Below are 22,727 nucleotides of genomic sequence, written 5' to 3'. Positions count from 1 at the left end.
CCTTGTGCAACACCTACTCCCCGGTAAGCAATAACGAGCCGTAAGGCTCCATATATTTATTTTCTCCTCTTTCTTTTTTCTCAAGGAAAGGAAGGTTCCCTCGCCCACAAGTTTGCCGGGGGGGAAAGGAGAAGATAATGGTATGGACCAGGCATCGTTCAAGAAAGTTTCGCCTTACCGGGAAGCAAACAACAGAAAAGCTAAGTTGCCAAAGTTTGAGCAATCAGATTTTTTAAATTTTTAAGTTATCTCCCTTGAACGACCGCACTTTGTATGGAAAACCTGTGCGCGGAGGAACCAACTCGTAGCTAGTTGCGCCCTTACTTTGTTTCGAGTCCGCTCAACAACTTAAGTGAGCTACGACTAGTTGCGACAAGGTTTCTTGTCGGTAGCGGCACCACCAGCAGGCTGCTGACATCCCGCACTCAGCGCTCGCGGCTAAGGTGCCTGCACCGGCAAGTTTCCTAAAAGCGTAGGGCAAAAACATACAAAGGGAGGAATCAAGTAAAGGGAATAACATTGCAATCATTACCCGGAATAGAGTTATATTACAAGGTAGCTTGTCGCGGCTCTAATAGATTGTTCTCATAACATGACCAGCAGCGACAAGAAAAGAAGAAAACGGGCGGCCTAGTCTACGCGATCGCCCTCAATCCTCTTGATCCCGCTCACCTTGTCCACAATGGGTGCGACAAGTGTCTTGAGCGCCTCCAGATCAGCATCCGGCGGCAGGGTCTTGAGGAGGTTGGTGAGGTTGAGGCCCGGGTTGCGGAAGGCCACCTTCACCAACACCTTTTGAAGAGCTCCTGCGCAGATCTTGCGCGACTCGTCGGCCAGCTGCTTTGGGATCTTCTCTCGGAGCCGCTGGAGGGCCGTCGCCACGCCTTTGAAGAACAAGGTGAGCTTGGCACTGGGTTGGAGGATCTCATCAGAGGGATACCCGAGATCCTCCACCCCTAGCTGCGCCAGCTCCCTGACGATATCTACGGCAGCATTCACGAGACCCTCCGTCCAGTGCTCCACTTTCTCCCTAAAAGCATTCTGGGCGGCGGCAGCACTCGCCAGCAGCGCCTTGTCGCCCTTGATCTCCTCCTTCAAGGCCACCTCCTGCTCCCTGGCGCCGTCCAGCGTCTTGGTCAAAGTGGTCAGCTTCAACTCAAGATCTACGTTGGAGTCCTTGGCGGCGCTAAGCTCTTTGCCCTTCTCGGCGAGACGAACCTGCAGCTCTGAGTTGCTGTGGGCGTCCTTCTCCCGCTCACGCTTGAGCGCGGCAAGCTCTTCACCACTCGCCTTGAGATCGGCCTCCAGCTGCGCCACCTTCGTCTCCAGCTCCTTCTTGGCAGCCTCGGCAACTATGGCAGCATCCTCTGCTTGCTTAAGGGCTCCGCCAAATTTTTGCCCACGCGCGGCAAGCTCCTCCTCGTGGCTGTCGAGGTTAACTTTCCGCTGCACCAGCTCGCCTTCCTGCGCAGATAGCTTCTCAGCGGCAAGCCGCTGTTGCTCTTCAACTTCGGCCTTCTCGAGGAAGAAGGCCTTCTGTTCTTCGGCGAGTTCCTCCCGCTCCTCTGCCAGGGACCGGAGAGCTTCCTGGTTGAGACCCCGGAGCTCCTCCGCGCGCTTCTCGATGTCCGCTCCCGCCTTCGCGACAAGCGCCTCGCGGGATTCCAGCTTGGCTTGCCGCGCGCGGTAGAGCGACAAAAGCTTCCGCAGCAGCCGCTCCTCCTCAGGCTCGCCGCTACTGCTGCTCGGCGCATCAACTAGCATCAGCCCAGCGGAGGCGAGCACCTCTCCATCAAAGCTCTCTCCCTCGACCGGCGCTCTGGAGCTTGATGCCCAGGGGAGGTTGATGAAGACGCCATCGCCGGCCTTCAAGTAGACGCCTGGCTGGGGCTCTTCAGAGCCTGGCGCTGCGGCAGCGGCGGACGGGTCGGCGGTCGACGTAGCGCCTGGCGCTCCTGCGGCCTCAGGGTCGTCAGTGCCATCGCCAGACCCCTCGCCAGCTGCTGCGGCGGCAGCTTTGGCGGCCTCGTCGCCGGCGAGATCATCAGCGCCGGCTGCTTCTTCAGTGGCAGCGGCGTCGTCGGCAGCAACCTCGGTCTCCATCGGCTCCGCAGCAGATGGGTCTGATGGCCGAAAAAGTGAGAAAAGTCAAGCAAATACCCAAAAAGAAGAAGAACCCAAGGGAAGCTTTGAAGAGAGGATTACCTGTACTGGGTTCGGCAGTCGTAGTCTCCGCCGCCGGGGGGACGCTGGTGCTGTCCCTTGCCGGAGAACTCTCCCTTGCCGGAGGACTCTCCCTTGGCATTTCGGGGGCGGCCTCCGGGCGCTCCTGGTGGGGCTGCTCTGCTCCTACACAAACCAACAGTCAGATGTCAGCAAAGAAAGAGTATCCATGCGTGCCTAACAGCGGAAAGCGAACCATATACTTACGCTGGGGGCTGCTCTGGAGAACAGTTGCCGGGTCCGGCAAGGTTGTCTCAGACTCACCCCCTGCTGTCACGCTGGGCTCGTCCTCGATGACAATCACCAGGACCTTGGCTCTCTTTACTGCTCTCTGGGCCAGAGTCCTAAAAAAGAATAAGTTCAGAGTAAAGCAAATGAGATGCAAGACAAAACAGAAAGAATTGAAGAACTACAAGTACAACAAGAGAATCTTACTCTTCTTCTTCCTTGTCGGAGCTGAACACAGAGAAGTCGAAGTCCGGCTCACGTCCGGCGCGAGGAGGCGGAGGAGTAGTTTCCCTTGGCCGCTTGGCGGGAACAGTGGCGGTGGTCTGAGACGACCCCGCTCCGGCTGCCGCCGCGGCGTGAGAAGCGGCAGGAGCAGAAGCGCTGGTCCGGGTGGACCCCGCTCCAGTTGCCGCAGCAGCGTGAGGTGCTCCCGCGGCAACAGTGCTTGCCGCGGTGGAGCGTGTCGCGCGGCGCGGCGACTGTTCACTCACCCGCCGCCCCGCTACGTCCCCGGCCTTGCGGAGACGCCTTCTTGGTGGGGATGGAGGCTCTGCTTTTGGCGAGCTGCCTGAAGATGAGGAGGAAGAGGAGTTGATCTCCAGCGAGCCGCTCGTATCCTCGGCAGGCTCGCTCGACTCGACATCATGCCCGACAAGCTCTTTCTCGCCGACGAGCCCCTCTTGCTCGGCACGGCTTGCCGCCTCTGCTGCCTCTGCCTCCTCCACGGTGAATCCAAATTCGCCCGCGGCTGCGGCTGCCGCCGCCTCTTCCAGCCTAGTGGCGATGCGTGTCATCTCCGCATCGGTGGTGTCGCGGGTGAGGCTATTCTTTTCGTCGGAGCGGACCGACACTTCTACCAAGCCGTCAAAGAACTCCTGCATGACGACGTCTGCAGGATCTTGCCAAGTTGGGACAATTCCATGCGAATCGCACAGCGGCATCATTGCACGGATGCGGTCGAGCGCGGAGTTGTTGCACAGCGGAACGACACCCTTCGGGAACCTGAACACTTCGGGATGTTGACGGTCGTACTTGAACAGCTCCTGGAGCATCGTGTTAAGCTCTAGAACAGTGAAGTTGAAGTTGAGGCCCGGACGCAGCCTCATGATATTCACCGCATTCTTGAATTCCTAGGCGGGTCTCCTCCGTTCCTGCAGGGGGGCGATGCGGCGGCGAAGAAAATCTGCGCCAACAGCGCCTACAGTGAGCCCGGCAAGCCTGAGGCGTTGGATCCGGGTGACGGCAATCTTAAGACTATCGTCTTCCGGGGCCACGTCACTCCAATCGCTGCCGCGTGCTACTGGGGCTTGGCGCCGGGCGGTAAACGGCTGCGGGTTCTCCTCGACAATCCAGCACCAGTCTGCTCTCCATTCCTCCCACTTGCCGCGGAACTCTCCCTCCAGATAAGTGTCCTTCTTGCCGGCCCTCGAGATCCAGGCGATTCCGCCGGATAAAGGCTCTCCTCTCTCTACTCAGGGCATAAAGAAGTGGCGAAAAAGGGCTACATTGGGATAGACTCCGACAAAGTTTTCGCAGAGATGTGCGAAAACTGCCATGGTCAGAACAGCATTGGGCATGAAGTCAAGGAGGCGGAACCCGTAGGTGTTCATAATATCGCAGAAAAACTCAGAGAAGGGCGGGCAGAGCCCGCAGTAGAAGAACAAGGCAAAGAAAGGATATCCGTTTGGAGCCATTTTCCAAGCGGCGGCTGGAAGTACCTTCGTGCGCGGATGCGCTCGCGTCTCCGTCGACCAGAAGAGGTAGTAATTCTCCCTCGGCTCCCTCGCAGCGAGCTTGGGGGGGAAGATTGCCCGCTCCTTTCGCAGCGCCGCAAGCCGCTGCGCCTCGGTCGACTTCACAACCTTCCCTTTGTCGGCTCTCGGAGCCATGGCGGAAGTGGTGGAGGAGGTCGACGGCGTTGGTGGTGCTGGTGGCAATGGGGGGCGGGGCGCTGCTCTCTTTCAGCTTTGGGAAGACGAGGGAGCGGCGGAGGTTTCCGAGATTGGAGTAGCAACCGGCGAATGGGCGAACTACCCCTGTTTCCCATGCTTATAAAGAGGGAGGGGGCGGACGTTCCGCCTTTCCGAATAAAGAAACCACCCACGATCTCTCCCACGACGCCGCATTCAACGCGTGCCGTCCGGGGATGGCGGTGGATATGGGGAGAGATACGGCGTAACCCAGGCCGCGCGTGCCCGTGCCCTGTTTTGGGCCTGGCCCAACAGCGCTCGGCATCGTGTAGGGCCCAGGCCCGGGGGCTCCTGTCGGTGTACTAGAGTAGGGGTACCCTAGTATCCCGAACTTGTGCACGGGCAGTCGCAGCATCCCGCGGCAAGGCTTGCCGGGTGACCGCCAAGGTCCTCCGTGGTTCCTTTGGAGCCATTCAAGGACAAAGTATCCAAGCCAAGGAGACAAGACCCCGGCAAGAGGAGCTTGCCGGGAAGGCCAACCAAGGCATCTCAGGGAACTTGCCGCGACGCGCCACGCATCCCGGCAAGACCCGGTGAGCGACAAGCTCCCGGACGCGACAAGACAACGACCGCGGCAAGGCGCTTGCCGCGGCAAGCCACCACTCTATGTCCGCGCTCCAGCGCATCCACCAACGTGTCGCTCTAGGACCCTTCCAGGCATACGTGGCGGGAGGCTGTGCAGCCAGCGGTGCGCGGTGGCAAGCGGCGCTGACAAGATTGCCATCGTGGCGAGCGGTGGCGTCCCTGACGGTCCCTTTTGCACTATTTAGGCGACGCAGACGGGCATTTAATGCCCTTGTCCCCTGCCGTCAGGGTTAGGTATGATGCACTATAGCAGGTAGCTGTACCAACCGCAACACCTTTCCATTTTTACCCTTGTCTACGTTGCCACCTGTCGGTGACCCCTTGAGCATATAAAAGGAGGCCCATGCGCAACGTAGAGGGGAGAGGAAGAGAACACTCACGCTCGGTCTCGTTAGCTGCTGGGGTGTACTGTAGCACTCCGCGCTCCCGAGCAAGAACTCAATACAAACCACAAAGCAGGAGTAGGGTTTTACGCATCCGTGCGGCCCGAACCTGGGTAAACTGCTCGTGTGCTTCGCCTCGATCCACTCTTCGTGCGACCCTCGCCCCCGCCGAACCAAAAGGGACTCGGTCCGCCGGTCCCATAGGTGCTCATGGATTAGTCCCCCGACATGCTGGATCAACTGGGTGAGCTCCGGCAGAAAGGCAATTCCGGGGTCACGTCTCGGAGGCATCTGAGGGTTTAGAAAAGATGAGATATAAGAATAGAGGGGGTCCAAAGGGAAAACACTACCCATATGCACATGAGGCAAAAACACACAATTCACTTCAATCAATCAAACAAAGGCATACAATTGATCTAACTATCGCAAAAAGTGCTCGGACTACTATATTTACATGGTGGACTACTACTACTGATGAGGTGGTCTACTAGAAATATTCTACGGTTGTAGACTCCATGATATCTGCTCCTGCTTCATCAACATAGTCATCATCACTACTACCTTGTTCCGAGTCGGTGGCGTCAATGATGATGTAGTCCTCCGGGCTAATCTCCTTGGGTTCCTCATCTTCATCTACTGGTGTCGGGCCTCCCATAAATATTCCGATCTTCTTGATCAGATCATCATTCTTCTCCACCAATACTTCAATTTCTTCTTCATAACCTTCGCGTGTAGCCTTGAGTTCTTCCTCCAGTTCCTTGATTCTAGTCTTAGCCTTCTTCAGATATATCATGTCGGCGCACATCTGATTCTCCTGGCGTCGAATGTGCTGGTTTAACTCCTGAATAAAAGTTGCAATTGATCTATCTTTCCTGGTGCTGATCATCTCCCAGTGTTCATCTTGGCGTCCGCAAATCTGGTAGATAGTATCCTTGAGATCCTTGCGGTAAACTTCTCCAATGCGTCCCATGGTGATGTGAGCTGCCATACTCTTTCCTAGACTCCAATTTGGTGCATCAAAAGAAAACTCTATGGGCTCAGTGACTGGCATGAACGTCCTTCCTGGAACTTGAACTTGAATCACCCAGCGCTCTTCTTCAGGTAAAGTGGCGTTGTAGGTTCCCGTGAAGCTTGGTATTCCTATGTTCAGGTATCTAGTGACTTCCTTCAAGTGGCGTCCAAAGGGTGTATCTTCATCCGGTTGTGTGAACTTGTTCCTTGCATCCGCCATCCTAAAGAGTAGAAAAGATGAGAAGTCAGAAGAGAAGAGAGTGATCTAGGTCTTTACTTAGTGGTCGTGTCCTACAGTCAGCGTGTGCTCTGATACCATCTCTGTAGCGACCAGACCTCAAACAGTCTGATCTCTGTGCTCCGGTGTCATCCCTGGATCAGTAATGCTGACACCACACAGTACTTGGAGGATTTATAGCAGAGTAGCAATCACACACTTATTACATCGAGTGTCTCAAAAGAGAACTTAAAACAATAAATATGGCTTAAGGCCATCTAATAACGATAACAGCGGAAGGCTTGGAAGATAAGTGAGTCCATCAACTCCAGCGGCATTACTGAGTATAGAACCACGACCTAAAACTCCTCAATCGTCGTCTGAAAATTCTGCAACATTAACGTTGCAGCCCGAAAACGGGTCAGCACATGGAATATGCTGGCAAGGTAACACATAGAGAGTAATGAAATGCAACAACTATACTATATGCATATTTGGCTGGTGGAAAGCTCTATGGTTACAGTTTTTGCGTAAAGCCAATTTTTCCCTACTATGAAGGAATAGATTTAATTACTATCAAGGTGGTTGTGAAACATTGAGAATGGTTGACAGCATCCTCAATCCCAATTAAGTAACATCATTAAAATCCCACAAAATTAATTTAGAGTAACATGTTGAGATTCACATGATAATCCAGGTTCTAGATACTCAAGATGTCCATAACCGGGGACACAGCTAACCATGATTAGTTTGTTACACTCTGCAGAGGTTTGCGCACTTTTCCCCACAAGAGTCGATCGCCTCCGTTTGGTTTCTCGCACTGCAGGGTGTTTGAGAAGACGGATGACCGAGACACAGTCTTTCAGAAGCGCTAGCACCTTACGACGGGTAGACCGGTACACCTACTTTCCCCTACATCTGCTAGTCTACCACTGTAAGAGTTCGCACAACTTACTCAACTATGCCAGAGCCCATAATGGCTTGTGGCTACACACGGAAGTTTCTAGTATGAATAATCTCATGATCCCTTTGAGCCTGGGTGGCGGTCCAAGAAAACAGGCAAGTCCTGGTAACCCCAGGTGCCTCAATCCACCCAGATGTGTGTTAGGTTGCCACCTTAGATAAACCCTTAATTATAAATCTCACATCTGTCATGGATATCACTCACCCAATCCACGTCTACTGGCATAGCATGGCATAATAAGCAAACATAGAAGTAACTCCCAAAGGTTTGATAATAAACAGGTAATAGGTACTACCTCATCTACATCCCATCCCACAATTTAATTAGATCCTAATCATGCAATGTGTGAGGATTGATCTAATGCAATAAAACTAGGTTGTAGAAAAGGTATGGTCAAAGTGTTACTTGCCTTGCTGATGATCCGCGTAACCTAGAGATTCGAAGTAACAAGAGGCGCACTCCGGGTATTCTATCACAGACAAACAAACAAGCATACAATAAGTACTCATCTAGTGCATAGGTAAAACTCAAATAGAAGATCTAACCAGAAAGTTCAACCTAAGAACCCTGGTTGGCAAAAAGAATCAAATCGAACGAAGCAAAAGAAATCAAACGGCGAAAGAAAACAACTTCGTTCTAGTAATCTGGATCTAGGGCAAATTTTACAGTAGCAAAAACTTGTTTAAGTTGATTATTCGGAAAGAGGGTTTCGAGACGAAACTCCACGCACTTGAATCACCTGATTCCGATAGACGAGCGAAAAGTTATACTAAAACGAAAATCGGATCAGAAATCGCGATCAAAAAATAACCGTGGAAAATCCGACGAAAAAGAAAAATGACGAACAGAATTTTTTTTCAAAAAAAACTGCACGGAAAACGAGGTGGCGGTGAACCTCGAAATGCGCGCGCTCCGGCGGCGGCGACGGCGGGCGGCGGCGGCGGGCGGCGGCGGCGGCGGCTAAAGGCGGCGGCGGCTAGGGTTTTGGCTGGGCTGGGGCGGCTCTCTCGGTCGGGCCTCGGGCGGCTTATAAAGGCCCCAGGCCAGGGAGTCCTGGCCAGGTACGGCCCGGAGTCGGTTCCGTTTTTTTTTATATCCGCTCGGAAGAAAAATAAAAAGAAATACTAAACGGACTCCAAAAATTGCGAAATAAATTTTGCCGGGTTCCTAAAATCAAGCCCGATAAAGTGAACATTTATCTGGGCCTAAACTACAACTTTGAAAAACGCGCATTTTTCCTAAATTCAAATAAAAATACCGAAAAACTCCGAAATAAATCTTATCTGATTTTTTTATTAAATCCTCAATATTTCTATATTTTGGGAAAGTCATTTTATTCCCTCTCTCATATTTTTGTAATAGAAATAATTGATGATAAAATAAATAAAATCAAATGATCCTGTTTACATAATTTGAGAAAACTCAAATATGTAAATAACGAAATCCCCAACTCTCTCCGTGGGTCCTTGAGTTGCTTAGGATTTTCTAGGATCAAAACCAAAAGCAAAATAAAATATGATATGCATGATGACCTAATGTATAACATTCCAAATTGAAAATTTGGGATGTTACAAGCTTTTTCATCAGCAGAGGGGTTAGCTACCACATCAACAGTTGAAGATACTGCAACAGTAGCAGCAGTAGAACATTCAGCAACAGAAGTAGCGTTATCACGCTCAAGGCATTTTAGATATGGTGGTTCAAATCCTTCCTGAGCGGGACTGATCTGTTGAGCGCGAAGTGACTCATTTTCTTTTTGAAGATCTTCATGAACTGCTCTCAATTTCTCTAGTTCTTGCTTCCTTTGAAGATAATCATAGGAAAGCTTTTCATGAGTTGTTGAGAGCGTTTCATGACGACTTTCAAGTTCCTCATACTTAACATGAAGATTTTTTATGTCTTCAATTAAGGACTGAGATCGGGTCATTTCCGCGTCCAACAGGTCATCACTTTTGTCTAATAGTTTTTGAATATGTTCCATAGCTTTCTGTTGTTCAGTTGCAATTTTAGCAAGTGTTTTGTAGCTGGGTTTGGATTCACAATCATAGTCATCTTCACTTGATGTTTGAAAGTAAGCATCACGTGAGTTTACCTTGGCACCGCATGCCATGAAGTAGTAGGTGGGAGTGGAGTCATCCTTGTCATTAGCATCAGCGTAGGTGACGGAGCCATCGTCTTCAGTGTTGAAGATGGACTTGGCAACGCAGGCTGTAGCTAGAGCCAGACTTGCAACACTACAGTCAGACTCCTCCTCAGACTCCACCTCCGCCTCCTTAGAATCAGACTCCTCCTCTGAATCCATCTCCTTGCCAACAAAAGCACGAGCCTTGCCAGATGAGCTCTTCTTGTGTGATGAAGACTTTGATGAAGACTTAGAAGAAGACTTTGAGGATTTCTTCTTCTTCTTGTCATCAGAATCATATTCCTTGCTCTTCTTCTTGTTGTTTTCATTGTCCCACTGCAGACACTCAGAGATGTAGTGACCAAGTTTCTTGCACTTGTGGCATGTTCTCTTCTTGTGATCATGAGTAGAAGCTTCATCATTTCTTGAGCTGGATCGTGAAGACTTTCTGAAGCCTTTCTTCTTGGTGAATTTCTGGAACTTCTTCACAAGCATAGCAAGCTCCTTTCCAATGTCTTCAGGATCACTAGAACTGTAGTCAGATTCTTCTTCAGATGAGGAAGCAAATTTTGCCTTCAAAGCGCGAGTTCGGCTATAGTTGGGACCATAGATATCTCTTTTCTCAGATTGCTGAAACTCATGTGTGTTGAGCCTCTCAGGTATGTCAGACGGATCAAGTGTTTGAAGTCAGGGCATTCTTGAATCATCAGGGCTAGGGTGTCAAACGAGCTAGAGTGTCTTGACAATTTCATGCTTGGTGATCTCAGTGGCGCCGAGAGCATGAAGCTCATTTGTGATGTCAGTGAGGCGATCAAATGTGAGCTGAACATTCTCATTGTCGTTTCTCTTGAAGTGGTTGAAGAGTTTGCGAAGGACACTGATCCTTTGATCTCTCTGGGTTGAGACACCTTTGTTGACCTTGGAGAGCCAGTCCTAGACTAGCTTCGACATTTCCAGAGCACTCGCATGGCCATACTGTCCTTTGGTCAGATGACCACAGATGATGTTATTGGCAGTAGAATCTAGTTGAACGAACTTCTTGACATCAGTAGGGGTGACACCTTCACCAGTCTTGGGAACGCCGTTCTTGACGACATACCATAGATCGACATCAATGGCTTCAAGATGCATGCACATCTTATTCTTCCAGTAGGGGTAATCAGTGCCATCGAAGACAGGGCATGCAGCGGAGACTTTGATTATCCCTGCAGTCGACATAGCTAAAACTCCAGGTGGTTAAACTGAATCACACAGAACAAGGGAGTACCTTGCTCTGATACCAATTGAAAGTGCTTGTTATCGACTAGAGGGGGTGAATAGGCAATTTTTATGAAAGTCTTCAAAACATCAAAGTTTCGAAGACAACGATAGAAATGAACCTATTAACATGTAGCGGAAGGTAGACTACACTAGGCAAACCATAGTCAAGTATTCAATGAAGTGAAAGCACGAAGACTATTAGCATCTAGGCAGTATGGATCAGGATGGAAGATAGTATGAAGCCAATCAGAATAAGTAGTCACATAGTGAAGTCAAACAGATAATGCAAGTAGGCAATGACTTCACGAAGACAAACTGTAGGTAAAGAAAAGTTAGAGATAGAACCAGTTGCTTGGTGAAGGCAAAGGATTTGTTGGACCAGTTCCAGTTGTTGTGACAACTGTACGTCTAGTTAGGGAGGCTGAGATTCAACTCAGAAGACCGCGTCTTCACTTTATTCCCCTTGAGCTAAGGACACCCAGTCCTCGCCCAATCACTCTGGCAAGTCTTCAAGGTAGACTTCCAAACCTTCAAAGACTTTGTTCACCGGCGATCCACAATGACTCTTGGATGCTCAGAACGCGACGCCTAATCGGCTAAAGGATTCACAGTCCTCAAGTGTAACAAGTCTTCAGATCACGCAGACAAAAAGACTTCAGTGATGCCTAACACTCTTTGGCTCTGGGTGTTTAGGGCTTTGTCCTCGCAAGGATTTCTCTCTCAAAGGCTTCAAGGTGGGTTACTCTCAAACGACAAAAGTCGTGCACTAACTCTGAGCAGCCACCAATTTATGGTGTAGGGGGTGGGCTATTTATAGCCACTAGGCAACCCGACCTGATTTGTCCGAAATGACCCTGGTTCACTAAGGAACTGACACATGTTCCAATGGTTAGATTTCAAACACACGCGGCAGCTTGACTTGGGCTACAAGTAAAGCTGACTTATCCAGCTCTGGATAAGATTTTCTCTCATTGTCTTCGCTCGAAGACATAGGATTTGGTTGAGCATCACTTTAGTCACTCTGACTTTGTTCACTTGGACCCCACTTAACAGTACGGTGGTTCCTATGACTCAACAAAGAAGAAAAGGAAACTACGAAACAACTATGTCTTCGCAATCCATAGTCTTCATACGATGTCTTCTCATGTCATAGTCTTCAATGTGAAACTTCTTCATAGACCACCATTGTCTTCAATGTCTTCACACATTTTTAGGGGTCATCTCCGGTAGGTAAACCGAATCAATGAGGGACTACTACCTGTGTTATCATGCAATTCTCACAAACACATTACTCCCTCAACCAGGTTTGTCGTCAATACTCCAAAACCAACTAGGGGTGGCACTAGATGCACTTACACATCCTCTACCAGAACAGATCAGCCTAGAAAAACAGGCCAAATATATGCCCATTTTTTCAAAGATTAGAGCCTTAATGGCCAATGGTTTGACTAGAGTCGATCTGGTTTGATGCTAGGTCGCATGGAGAATCTTACCCTTAAGCCATCGATCCGGCTTAATGTGTGAGTATATCGGTGATGTGCCGGGACCCCGATCCTAAGTCACACCGATCTAGCATGTAACACTTCATATCACTTTGCGGCCTCATGCACGGTATTCCCACGGGTGCCACCTTACCTGGCCCGGGACCGTTTGCGCCTTTTGGCTCACGTATATGACAGTGTCGCTAGCATCCATATGACAGAGAACCTGGGCCGACATGACTAGTCGTGAACCCGAAGTGGCACTAACTTACAGGGACAGGCATACATGAATCAACCTCGAGCATGTCGGTCAACAGCGTATGAATTCGGGTTGTAGCACTGGGCTAACAGGACTTCGGGAACCCGGGCTATAGCAGGCTAGGCAGGACTCCGGATGTCACCGTGTGACATTTCCCCGAAGGGACAGACACAGGAACGAAGTGAATCACATGCTGGCCAGTCAAGTGTTCCGGAGCAGTAGTGCTGGGCTAGCAGGACTCCGAAGAACCGGGCTGTAGCGGACTACTATGGCTCATGGAAGCACAAGACTACATTTCCCCATAAGAGAGGCTACCAGGGATAAACAACTAGGTTGTCGGATCCCACACATAGCAATACACGTTACACGTACGCATAACATGCAAGTATGTGTTGTACAACATGGCATCACAACATAACTCAAACTCATATAGATAAAGGCCAAGAAGAGCCACATAGCATTCAATACAAATAGGGGTCTCATGACCCATCATTCAAAGCATACAAGCAACGGAAGCATTACATGTCTGAGTACAGACAACTACAAAGGAAAATACTAAGAAGCCTGACTAAACACGACCATCCCAAGGGTACAAGATCGTAGCTGGGATACAAGCTACTCGTCGAAGTCACTAGTGTAACCAACTGCAAAACATAAATAAGCAAACGTGAGTATGAAGGTACTCAGCAAGTCTTACATCAGAACTATCTACATATGCAACATTATCAACAAAGGGGGTGGTGGAGTTTCAACAGCAGCAAGCCAGCTTTGACTCAGTGGCTAACCTATACTACGAGTATCAGAAACTTCTTTGAGGTGAGAAGACGCACACGAGTCCACATATTCACCATATCAATACTCCACTATGGATCTGTTCCCGTCTCCCTACAAGAAGGCCATCCATAGCACTCACGCTTATCTTGCGGATTTTAGAGTATCCACTTCAAGTTGTATATGTACTACATAAGTCCTCCAAGTTTCCATATCCGAGGAAAACGGCTATTCGAATAGATAATGTTGACCCTGCAGGGGTGTACTTCTTCACACACGCTCTCGCCACTTATAGCCCTGTACACGTCATGTACCTCGGCAACCTTCAAGCGGAAGCCGGGCGAGGGTGTCGGCCATGACCTGACTAACCACACAAGTCTCTCGTCCAGGTTTATCGCCTATTCGGGTTCCATCCGCAAGGAGATCTGGCCGGGGTGTCGCTCACGGCCCCAAACGATGTGTGCAGGGTTCCCAAGCCCACCATCTGGGTGCCACTTGGTACATCGTGCCACGGTGCCTAGTCTGTCCCAAGCCCATCCCGTCGAACACCACCTGGTAGACAAGTAGCACTACCTACAAATGCCAGAAACTAGTTGCAACTCCTGGATAGAGATCAAGTGGATTAATAAGTCGAGAGGGGCCGGATAACCGGAACCCAATGTGTGGTAGTAACTGGACTTGGATAACATACACAGAACTCAGTGCTTAGGGACGGTTCCAATGAGACAACCCACCATGTACTCCTACATGGCCTCACATCGCTACCTTTACCAAAACGTGTTCACGCACTTAGCCTTTATCGGTAGGACATGTTCACCACTCCGATTAATTCCCTATGAATCAGACCTGACACAACTCTAAGCGTAGCCGGCATAAATAAAACAACCATGGATGAGTAGTCACATCAAGGCTCAAGCAACTCCTACTCATGCTAGTGGGTTTCAACTATTTACTATGGCAATGACAGGTCATGCAGAGGAATGGGTTCAACTACCGCAGCAGAAAGTAGAAGTTTGAATCGTTGTTGTCCTAATGCAGTATAAGGAGCAGGAGCGAGAGTGTGGGATTTATCAAAATGCTCAAGGGGGGGTTGCTTGCCTAATAGAACGACGAAGGGGGTTTGGCTCCTCTGACAGGTACTCGGGAACACCTTCCGGAGTGGAACCTATCGAGAAGAAACGGTGCCGGCGATCAACACACAAACAAATGCAACAAAATGATGCATGAACATGGCATGTTCAAATGCTAGTGTTTGGGCTAATGCAAGATTCTACCAAGTTGGTTGAAGCCCATTTGAATCAAAGATTCAAATGCAATTCAAAATGAAGCATTTAAAACGATCATAATATGTTTTCACTTATACAGCATGTATAAGTTGGTTTTTCATGCATGTAACTGGCATAAATGGATTCCTTGCATTTTTCAGATAATTTTTCATATATAATTTGTTTCATTCTGAGCTACGGTTGAATTATTATGATTTTTTGAAGTTTAGGCAATATTCTGGAATTTTCTAATTATTTAAAATCCAGAAAATGATTTACTGCGTCAGCATGACATAGCTGTGACGTCAGCAGGTCAACTGGGTCGGCCAGGTCAAACCTGACCTGTGGGACCCATACGTCAGTGTCTCAGACTGGTTTGGTGGATGACAGGTGGGACCGGTCCATGTTGACTTGAGCAAAGTCAAAGCTGACACATGGGGTCCACACGTATTAGTACTAATCTTAACAGAAAATTAGACTAACCTAACTATGCTCGGGGACCCACATGTCATTGACACAGGCAATAACTAAACATGATTAGCACCTAACTAGTGGTGCCACGTCAGCCACCAGCGTTTAACCGCCGGCGACGACAGGCCGCAGCGGTGCCCGCGTCGGGTTTGCTCTACAGGCCACCGTTCGACGAGCGGTTTGTGGATACGGGTTGCTGGCGCTTGCGCGCATCCAGTGGTGCCCTCAGCTTCACTGGAGATGGCCCAGAACGACGGCGGTGATGGCAAGTGCGGCGGCCGGCGTTCGGGCGTCGAACGAGTCGACGGTGCAGGGCATGGCAGGAGCCGCGGTTAGGCGCGTTGGACTCGTGGGGGTGCGGTGAGCTCAGTGGTAAGCTTGGACGCGTGCTTGCACGGCCGTAGCCGCGGTGGCGACATGGCCGACGGCGAGGAGCAATCGGCTCCGATGGCCACGATGGCTAGAAGGCGCGGACGAACACATGGAGAGAGGGGAAAGATACGGGGGCTCACGGTGAATCCAGCAGAGTCAATGGCGAGGCCGGGGAGGGTCTGGAGCTCGCGAATCCACGCCGGCGAGCTTCAGTGGCCGACGATGAAGAAGATGGAGATGGCGTCGATGTAGAGCTTCCCGGGTCGCCTGGCTCGTTGAGGACGTAGCAGGCGGCGAGGCGGAGCTCTGGGGCAAGATGAGAGGCCCAGAGGGGCACGGTGGCTACGATGAACGGCGTCTGTGGCGACGAGTGGGTTCGGTCTGCTCGGGAGAGGGGCTAGAGGCCAGGGGAGAGAGCAGAGAGCGAAGGGAGAGTGAGAGAGAGTCGAGGGGGTCTGTGTGGTGTCTCCAGGGGTCGCGGGAGCAAGCAGGGAGGCAGGAGGTGGCGTGCGGCGGCCGTGCGCGCGTCGGGCACGCGTTGTGCATCCAACTGGCGGGAGGAAGAAGACCTCCTTACCCCTGGTGGGCTGGGCCGGCCAGATGGGCTGCCAGGTGAGCGCGAGGTAAGTGCTTTCTCCCTCTCTCTCTCTCTCTCTCTTATTTGTTTTAGTTTTTCTAATTTCTGCTACTGTTTTGCAAATAAAATACTAACCAAAACACTTTGGTTAATTCTGTAAATTTTTGTGAGGAATATTTGAAATATTTTCAAACCACACAACAAATTTCAGAATATTTGGAGCAACCAATATTTAATGGTAAATTTTAAACTCCAACTCAAATACCATAATGATTTAATTCATTGACCAAAATGTCCTGGAAAAATGTGCATCATCTCTGGTAGAGGCTTTCACCTTTTTCCATAAATCATGAACATTTTAAAAGGATATTTTGAGGTCATTGAAAATATTTTGGTTGAGCCTATTTCAATTGCATTTGTGCTAGGGTTTATCAATCCCCAATTCAACTTCATTTGAAATTTAAACATGACGCACAAGGCAAACCTATAACATACCAGAACTAGGGATGTGACAACTCGCCCCCACTCAAAAAAATCTCGTCCAGAGATTCAGGAGTTGGCGGAAAGAAAGTGGGGTACTCAAGTCGAAGACGATCTTCTCGCTCCCAAGTAGCTTCTCTCTCGGCATGATGAGACCACTGAACCTTGAGAAATTTGATGTTATGACGTCGAGTGACACACTCTTCTTGATCCAGAATGCGAACGGGGTACTCTTGATAAGTGAGGTTATCTTGGAGATCAAGCGTTTCGTGGTCCACTCCACGGATGGGATCCGAGAAGCAACGCCTGAGTTGAGAGACGTGGAAGACATCATGAACTCGAGAAAGATGTGGGGTAGTTCCAACTGGTAGGCAACCTCTCCTCGTTTAGTGAGAATGCGAAAAGGACCAAGGTAACGAGGATCCAACTTGCCCTTGATACCGAAACGATGGGTACCCTTCAAAGGAGTAACCCGAAGGTAAGCCTTGTTGCGAACTTCATAAGCCACTTCCTTATGATGACGGTCATACTGGCTCTTTTGACGAGATTGGGCTGTTTTCAAATTTTCACGAATGATGTGAACTTGCTCTTCTGCCTCCTGGATCATATCTGGCCCAAAGAATTGTCTTTCACCGGTTTCTGACCAGTTCAAAGGTGTTCGACATCTTCATCCATACAGAATCTCGAAGGATGCTTTCTTAAGACTGGATTGGTAGCTATTGTTATAAGCAAACTCGGCAAAGGGAAGACATTTCTCCCAATCCATACCGAATGAGATAACGCAAGCTCTAAGCATGTCTTCAAGAATTTGGTTGACCCTTTCCACCTGACCACTTGATTGAGGGTGGAAAGCGGTACTGAAAGAAAGATGGGTTCCCATGGCATTTTGGAAACTTTCCCAGAAATGAGAGGTGAAAAGACTTCCACGGTCTGAATTGATCTCTAGTGGAACACCATGGAGTGACACTATTCGGGAGATATATAAGTCAGCGAGCTGACTAGCAGTGATACTCTCTCGAACAGGTAGGAAGTGAGCCACTTTGGAAAGATGGTCAATGACTACGAAGATAGCATTATTTCCTTTCTTGGTCCTGGGAAAGCCGGTGATGAAGTCCATACCAACTTTGTCCCATTTCCACTCGGGAATAGCTAAAGGTTGAAGGGTGCCAGCGGGTCTTTGATGCTCTGCCTTAACGCGACGACAAATGTCACAGTTGGCAATATACTTCTCTCTTCATCCTAGTCCACCAGAACCTCTGGCGTAGGTCCTGATACATCTTTGTACTACCGGGATGAATCGTGAGAGGGGATTCATGGGCCTCCTTAAGGATCAGTTGTTGCATCTGTTGACATTTCGGAACCACCAAACGGTTTCCAAAGTAAACAACACCTCGTTCATCCATAGAGAAACAGTCGGCAACTCCCTTGGAAATATTTTTCTTGATCCGGGAGATTCTCGTATCATGCTTCTGAGCCTCTATGATCTGATCCGTAAGGGTAGGTTTCGCCACCAAGGTAGAAAGGGAACCATGAGGAGCTATGTGAAGATTAAGCTTACAGAATTCCTCATGGAGGGGTGGTTGACATTGTTGCAACATGAGGTTGTTGCAATAGGATTTACGACTTAAAGCATCAGCCATGACATTGGCTTTGCCTGGGGTGTAGGTGATTCCTAAGTCGTAATCCGAGATCAACTCCAACCAACATCTCTGTCTGAGGTTCAGATCCGGTTGGGTGAAGATATACTTGAGACTCTGATGGTCAGTGTAGATTTCGCAACGGTTACCAAGAAGGTAATGTCGCCAAGTCTTAAGTGCATAGACTACGGCTGCAAGCTCTAGATCATGTGTAGGGTAATTTTCCTCATGGGGATGCAACTATCGAGATGCATAGGCAATCACATGACGATCCTGCATAAGAATGCAACCTAGTCCTTGACGCAAAGCGTCGCAATAGATAACAAAGTCTTTAGTGAAATCCGGTGGCACGAGTATGGGCGCAGAAGTCAGGCGTCTTTTCAGTTCCTGAAAACTGTGCTCACACTGTGGGGTCCACTCAAACCTTTTATCTTTCTTGAGAAGCTCCGTGAGGGGTTTGGCCACTTTGGAGAAGTTTTCAACGAAGCGGCGACAATAACTGGCTAGACCAAGGAAACTCCTAACTTGTTTGACTATTTCGAGTGGAGTCCAATCAAGAACGGCTTTAACTCTCTCGGGATTGACAGCAATGCCCTCACCAGAGATCACGTGGCCTAGATAGGTCACTTCTGGCAACCAAAATTCACACTTGGAAAACTTGGCATGTCACGCCCTCAGTGCGGCTATACCTCCCACGTGTTGAGGCACGACTTAGAGACATAACCGCATTGAAAGCAATGTCGCAAGTCAGGCAATCATTACAACATCCCAAGTATTATATAATAAAAAGGGGGAGATACATAGTTGGCTTACACTCGCCACGTCACATCAAAGTACATAAATAACATCCATCATACCAACACTCATGGCCCGACTACGGCGCCAAAATAGAAGAAAAACCCAACATGCGACAAGGCCCTGAATCGAACCCCAACTAGGCACCACTACTGATCATCAGGAAAAGACACGTAGTAACGCTGAGAGTCCTCATTGAACTCCCACTTGAGCTCGTACTCGTCACCTGGAGCGGAATCACCTGGACCTGCATCTGGAGTTATAGTATCTGTGAGCCACAGGGACTCAGCAATCTCACACCCTCGCGATCAAGACTATTTAAGCTTATGGGAAGGAAAGGCAAATATATGTGGAGCTGCAGCAAGCGACTAGCTTATATGGTGGCTATCTTATTCGCAAAAGAGAGCGAGAAGAGGAGGCAAAGCGCGAGCGAGAATCTAGAAGAACAACCTGCGCAAGCATAACCCCAACACCGTATCCACTTCCCGGACTCCGCCGGAAAGGGGCCATCACGGTAACACACTCAGTTGATTCATTTTAATTAATTAAGGTTCAAGTTATCTACAACCGGACATTAACAAATTCCCATCTGCCCATAACCGTGGGCACGGCTTTCGAAAGTTCAATCCCTGCAGGGGAGTCCCAACTTAGCCCATGACAAGCTCTCACGGTCAACGAAGGAATAGACCTCCTACCAAGACGTTCCGATCAGACTCGGTATCTCGGTAATTCAAGACACTTCGACAGGTTAAAATAAGACCAGCAACACCGCCTGAACGTGCCGACAAATCCTGATAGGAGCTGCACATATCTCTTTCTCAGGGCACACTCAGATGATACATCCTACGAGTAAAACCAACCCTCAAGTTGCCCCGAGGTGGCCCCGCAGTCTACTCGGTCGGACCAACACTCAGAGGGAGCACTGGCCCGGGGGGTTTAAAATAAGATGACCCTCGGGCTCCGGTAACCCAAGGGAAAAAGGCTAGGTGGCGAATGATAAATCCAATGTTGGGCATTGCTGGACAAGCTTTAATCAAGGCGAAACATCAAGGGGTTCCCATTATAACCCAACCGCGTAAGGAACGCAAAAATCCGGGAACATAACACCGATATGACGAAAAACTAGGGCGGCAAGAGTGGAACAAAACACTAGGCGAGAGGCCGAGCCTTCCACCCTTTACCAAGTATATAGATGCATTAAGATAACGTAGCAATATAATGATATCCCAACAAGTAAAGTAAATGTTCCAACAAGGAACGGCTCTAATCTTCACCTGCAACTAGCAACGCTATAAGAGGGGCTGAGCTAAGCGGTAACATAGCCAAACAACGGTTTGCTAGGACAATGGTGGGTTAGAGGTTCAACATGGCAATTGGGAGGCTGACAAGCAAAAGGTAGGCATCGTAGCATTGGCATAGCAAAAGAGCGAAGCAAACTAGCATAGCAAAGATAGTAGTGATTTCGAGGGTATGATCATCTTGCCTGCACAGTTGTCAGAGTTGACTGGATCCTCACAAGCAAACTCAACGGGCTCCTTGGTAGCGAACTCGTCTCCCGGCTCTAACCAAACAAGACAAACAAGCAACAAGGATACAATCAACCACGTGCAAGGATCAAACGACATGATGCAATGATGATATGTTATGCGGGATGCGATGCGGGATGCAAAATGCAAGACATGACAGGAAATGCATGAACCTGGACTCAACTTGGATTCCAAGTGTGCCACTGGAAATATGAGATGAAATCGCTTGAAAACGATATAAAGAACGCCGGAATCGGAGTTACGGTTTGGAAATGGCAAGCGTTTTAAGAATGACACCGGTCTGCGATTTACAGCAAGTAGGCATCTAAATGCAATGAAATGAACATGCTACAGCCACCAAACATGACAACAAAATACATGGCAGGGATGCACACAAGATGCTTAACAAAAGACTAGCACTGAGCCACGGCCAATTCATCCATTATGAGGTTCAAACAAGCATGGCAAAAACGCAAATGCAAAACAGATTCCAGACTTGGTGAAATTAACACTTGTCTGAAATTTCAGCTCACGAAGCCCTCTTCGGAGCAGCAAAACAACATGATACATGACCTGATTATGACAAAGAAGAACATGGCATGGAGCTACTCAACAAGCTTAACAAAAGGCCCAAAGTGACCTGGGACCAAAAGGGTTCACAAAATATACTAACGGGCACACGAATATAGCTAAAACACAATCAGTTTTCAGACTTTGTGAAAACTGAGACATGCTGAAATATAACTCACGAAGGCATGTAAACGAGCTCGATGCACTCACCACGTTGCAAGTCATGGCAAGGCAAGCATACATCAATTAAGAAGGCACAAAATGCTAGCTATACATGGCAAGAACAATGACATAGCATGCACGGATCAACTACAACAACGCTGGCAAAATCGCAAACGAGTTGACGATCTGCCCAGATTCACCATGAAGCAAAAGTACAGCTCGATTGACTCAAGCTAGGGTGCTCCATAATTGCAAACAAAGACATGGATGGATAGAGCATAACAGGGTTAACAAAACTCCTTTACTGATCATCCTCAAAAGAGGCACGGATCACTAGGAAACAAGCTGAACATTCGGCATCATGAACTAAATAATCCCAGACTTAGTGAAAACAACTAAGTCTCTGAAAACAGATTTTCCGGGTGCCTCACTTTGCAAGCTTGCACAAGTCACCACACACATCCTAAAAATGCATGGGTTGCACCACTGGAAAGAAGACAAAATCCTTAACAAAACATATGAAGGACTCACAGGCATAGCATGCACACAATAATCATGGCAAAAATGACAAAAGTCTAAGATGAACTAGCAGATCTGACAATTAACTCACGAAGCCCTCTTCTAACAGCATTTTGGGCATCAAGATGAACTCAAATGAAAATGATGCAATGGAATGAAATGATGTACTCATCGAGACGAACATTTTGATATACTATATGTCCAAAACGGAGCTACGGATGCGGAGATACGGCCGGTCAAAGTATGCATAAAAATTAGGGTTCGGGAGCGAAAGTCAACCGAGATATTTCGGATCTGAGATCCAGATCGGGCACGGGAACCGATGCATGCCGGAGTTGGACTTGAAGCTCGCCGGAGTTGAGGTCGAGGTCGCCGGAGACGCGGGATCCGGCCGGTCAGTGTAGAGGACGACGGGGCGGCGGCCGTGGCGCGCTTCCCGAGGCCGGCGGCGGCGGCGCGGGGCCAGCTCGGACGGGGGCGCGCGCTGGTGGACGGAGAGGCGACGCGGCGGTGGCGGCTGCTCCGGCCACCGGGGCCGGAAGGGGCGGCGGCGCTGGAGGCGGAGAGGAGCGGGGGCGCTCGGGCCCGGTGGCGGCGCACGGGGGCCGGGCGCGGGCCAGGCGGGCTCGGCGGCGGCGGGTGTGGCCGGTGCCACGTGTCGCGACGCGGGTGGCTGCGGGGCGGCGGCGGACGTGTCCGGCTAGGCTCCGGACATGTCCGTCGGCGCGGATCTGTTTTTTTTTTTGGGTTAGGACGGGGAGAGATCCGAGATCCGAAACGGGGGGCTATTTATAGGCATAAGTGGAGCTAGGAGAGTCCAAATGAGGTGCGGTTTTCGGCCACGCGATCGTGATCGAATGCTCTAGGACATGGAGCAGA

The sequence above is a fragment of the Triticum urartu genome, chromosome 4A (assembly GCF_056163025.1).
Source record: "Triticum urartu cultivar PI428250 chromosome 4A, HENAU_Tu73, whole genome shotgun sequence".
Taxonomy (NCBI): Eukaryota; Viridiplantae; Streptophyta; class Magnoliopsida; order Poales; family Poaceae; genus Triticum; species Triticum urartu.
This window is presented reverse-complemented; position numbering follows the sequence as displayed.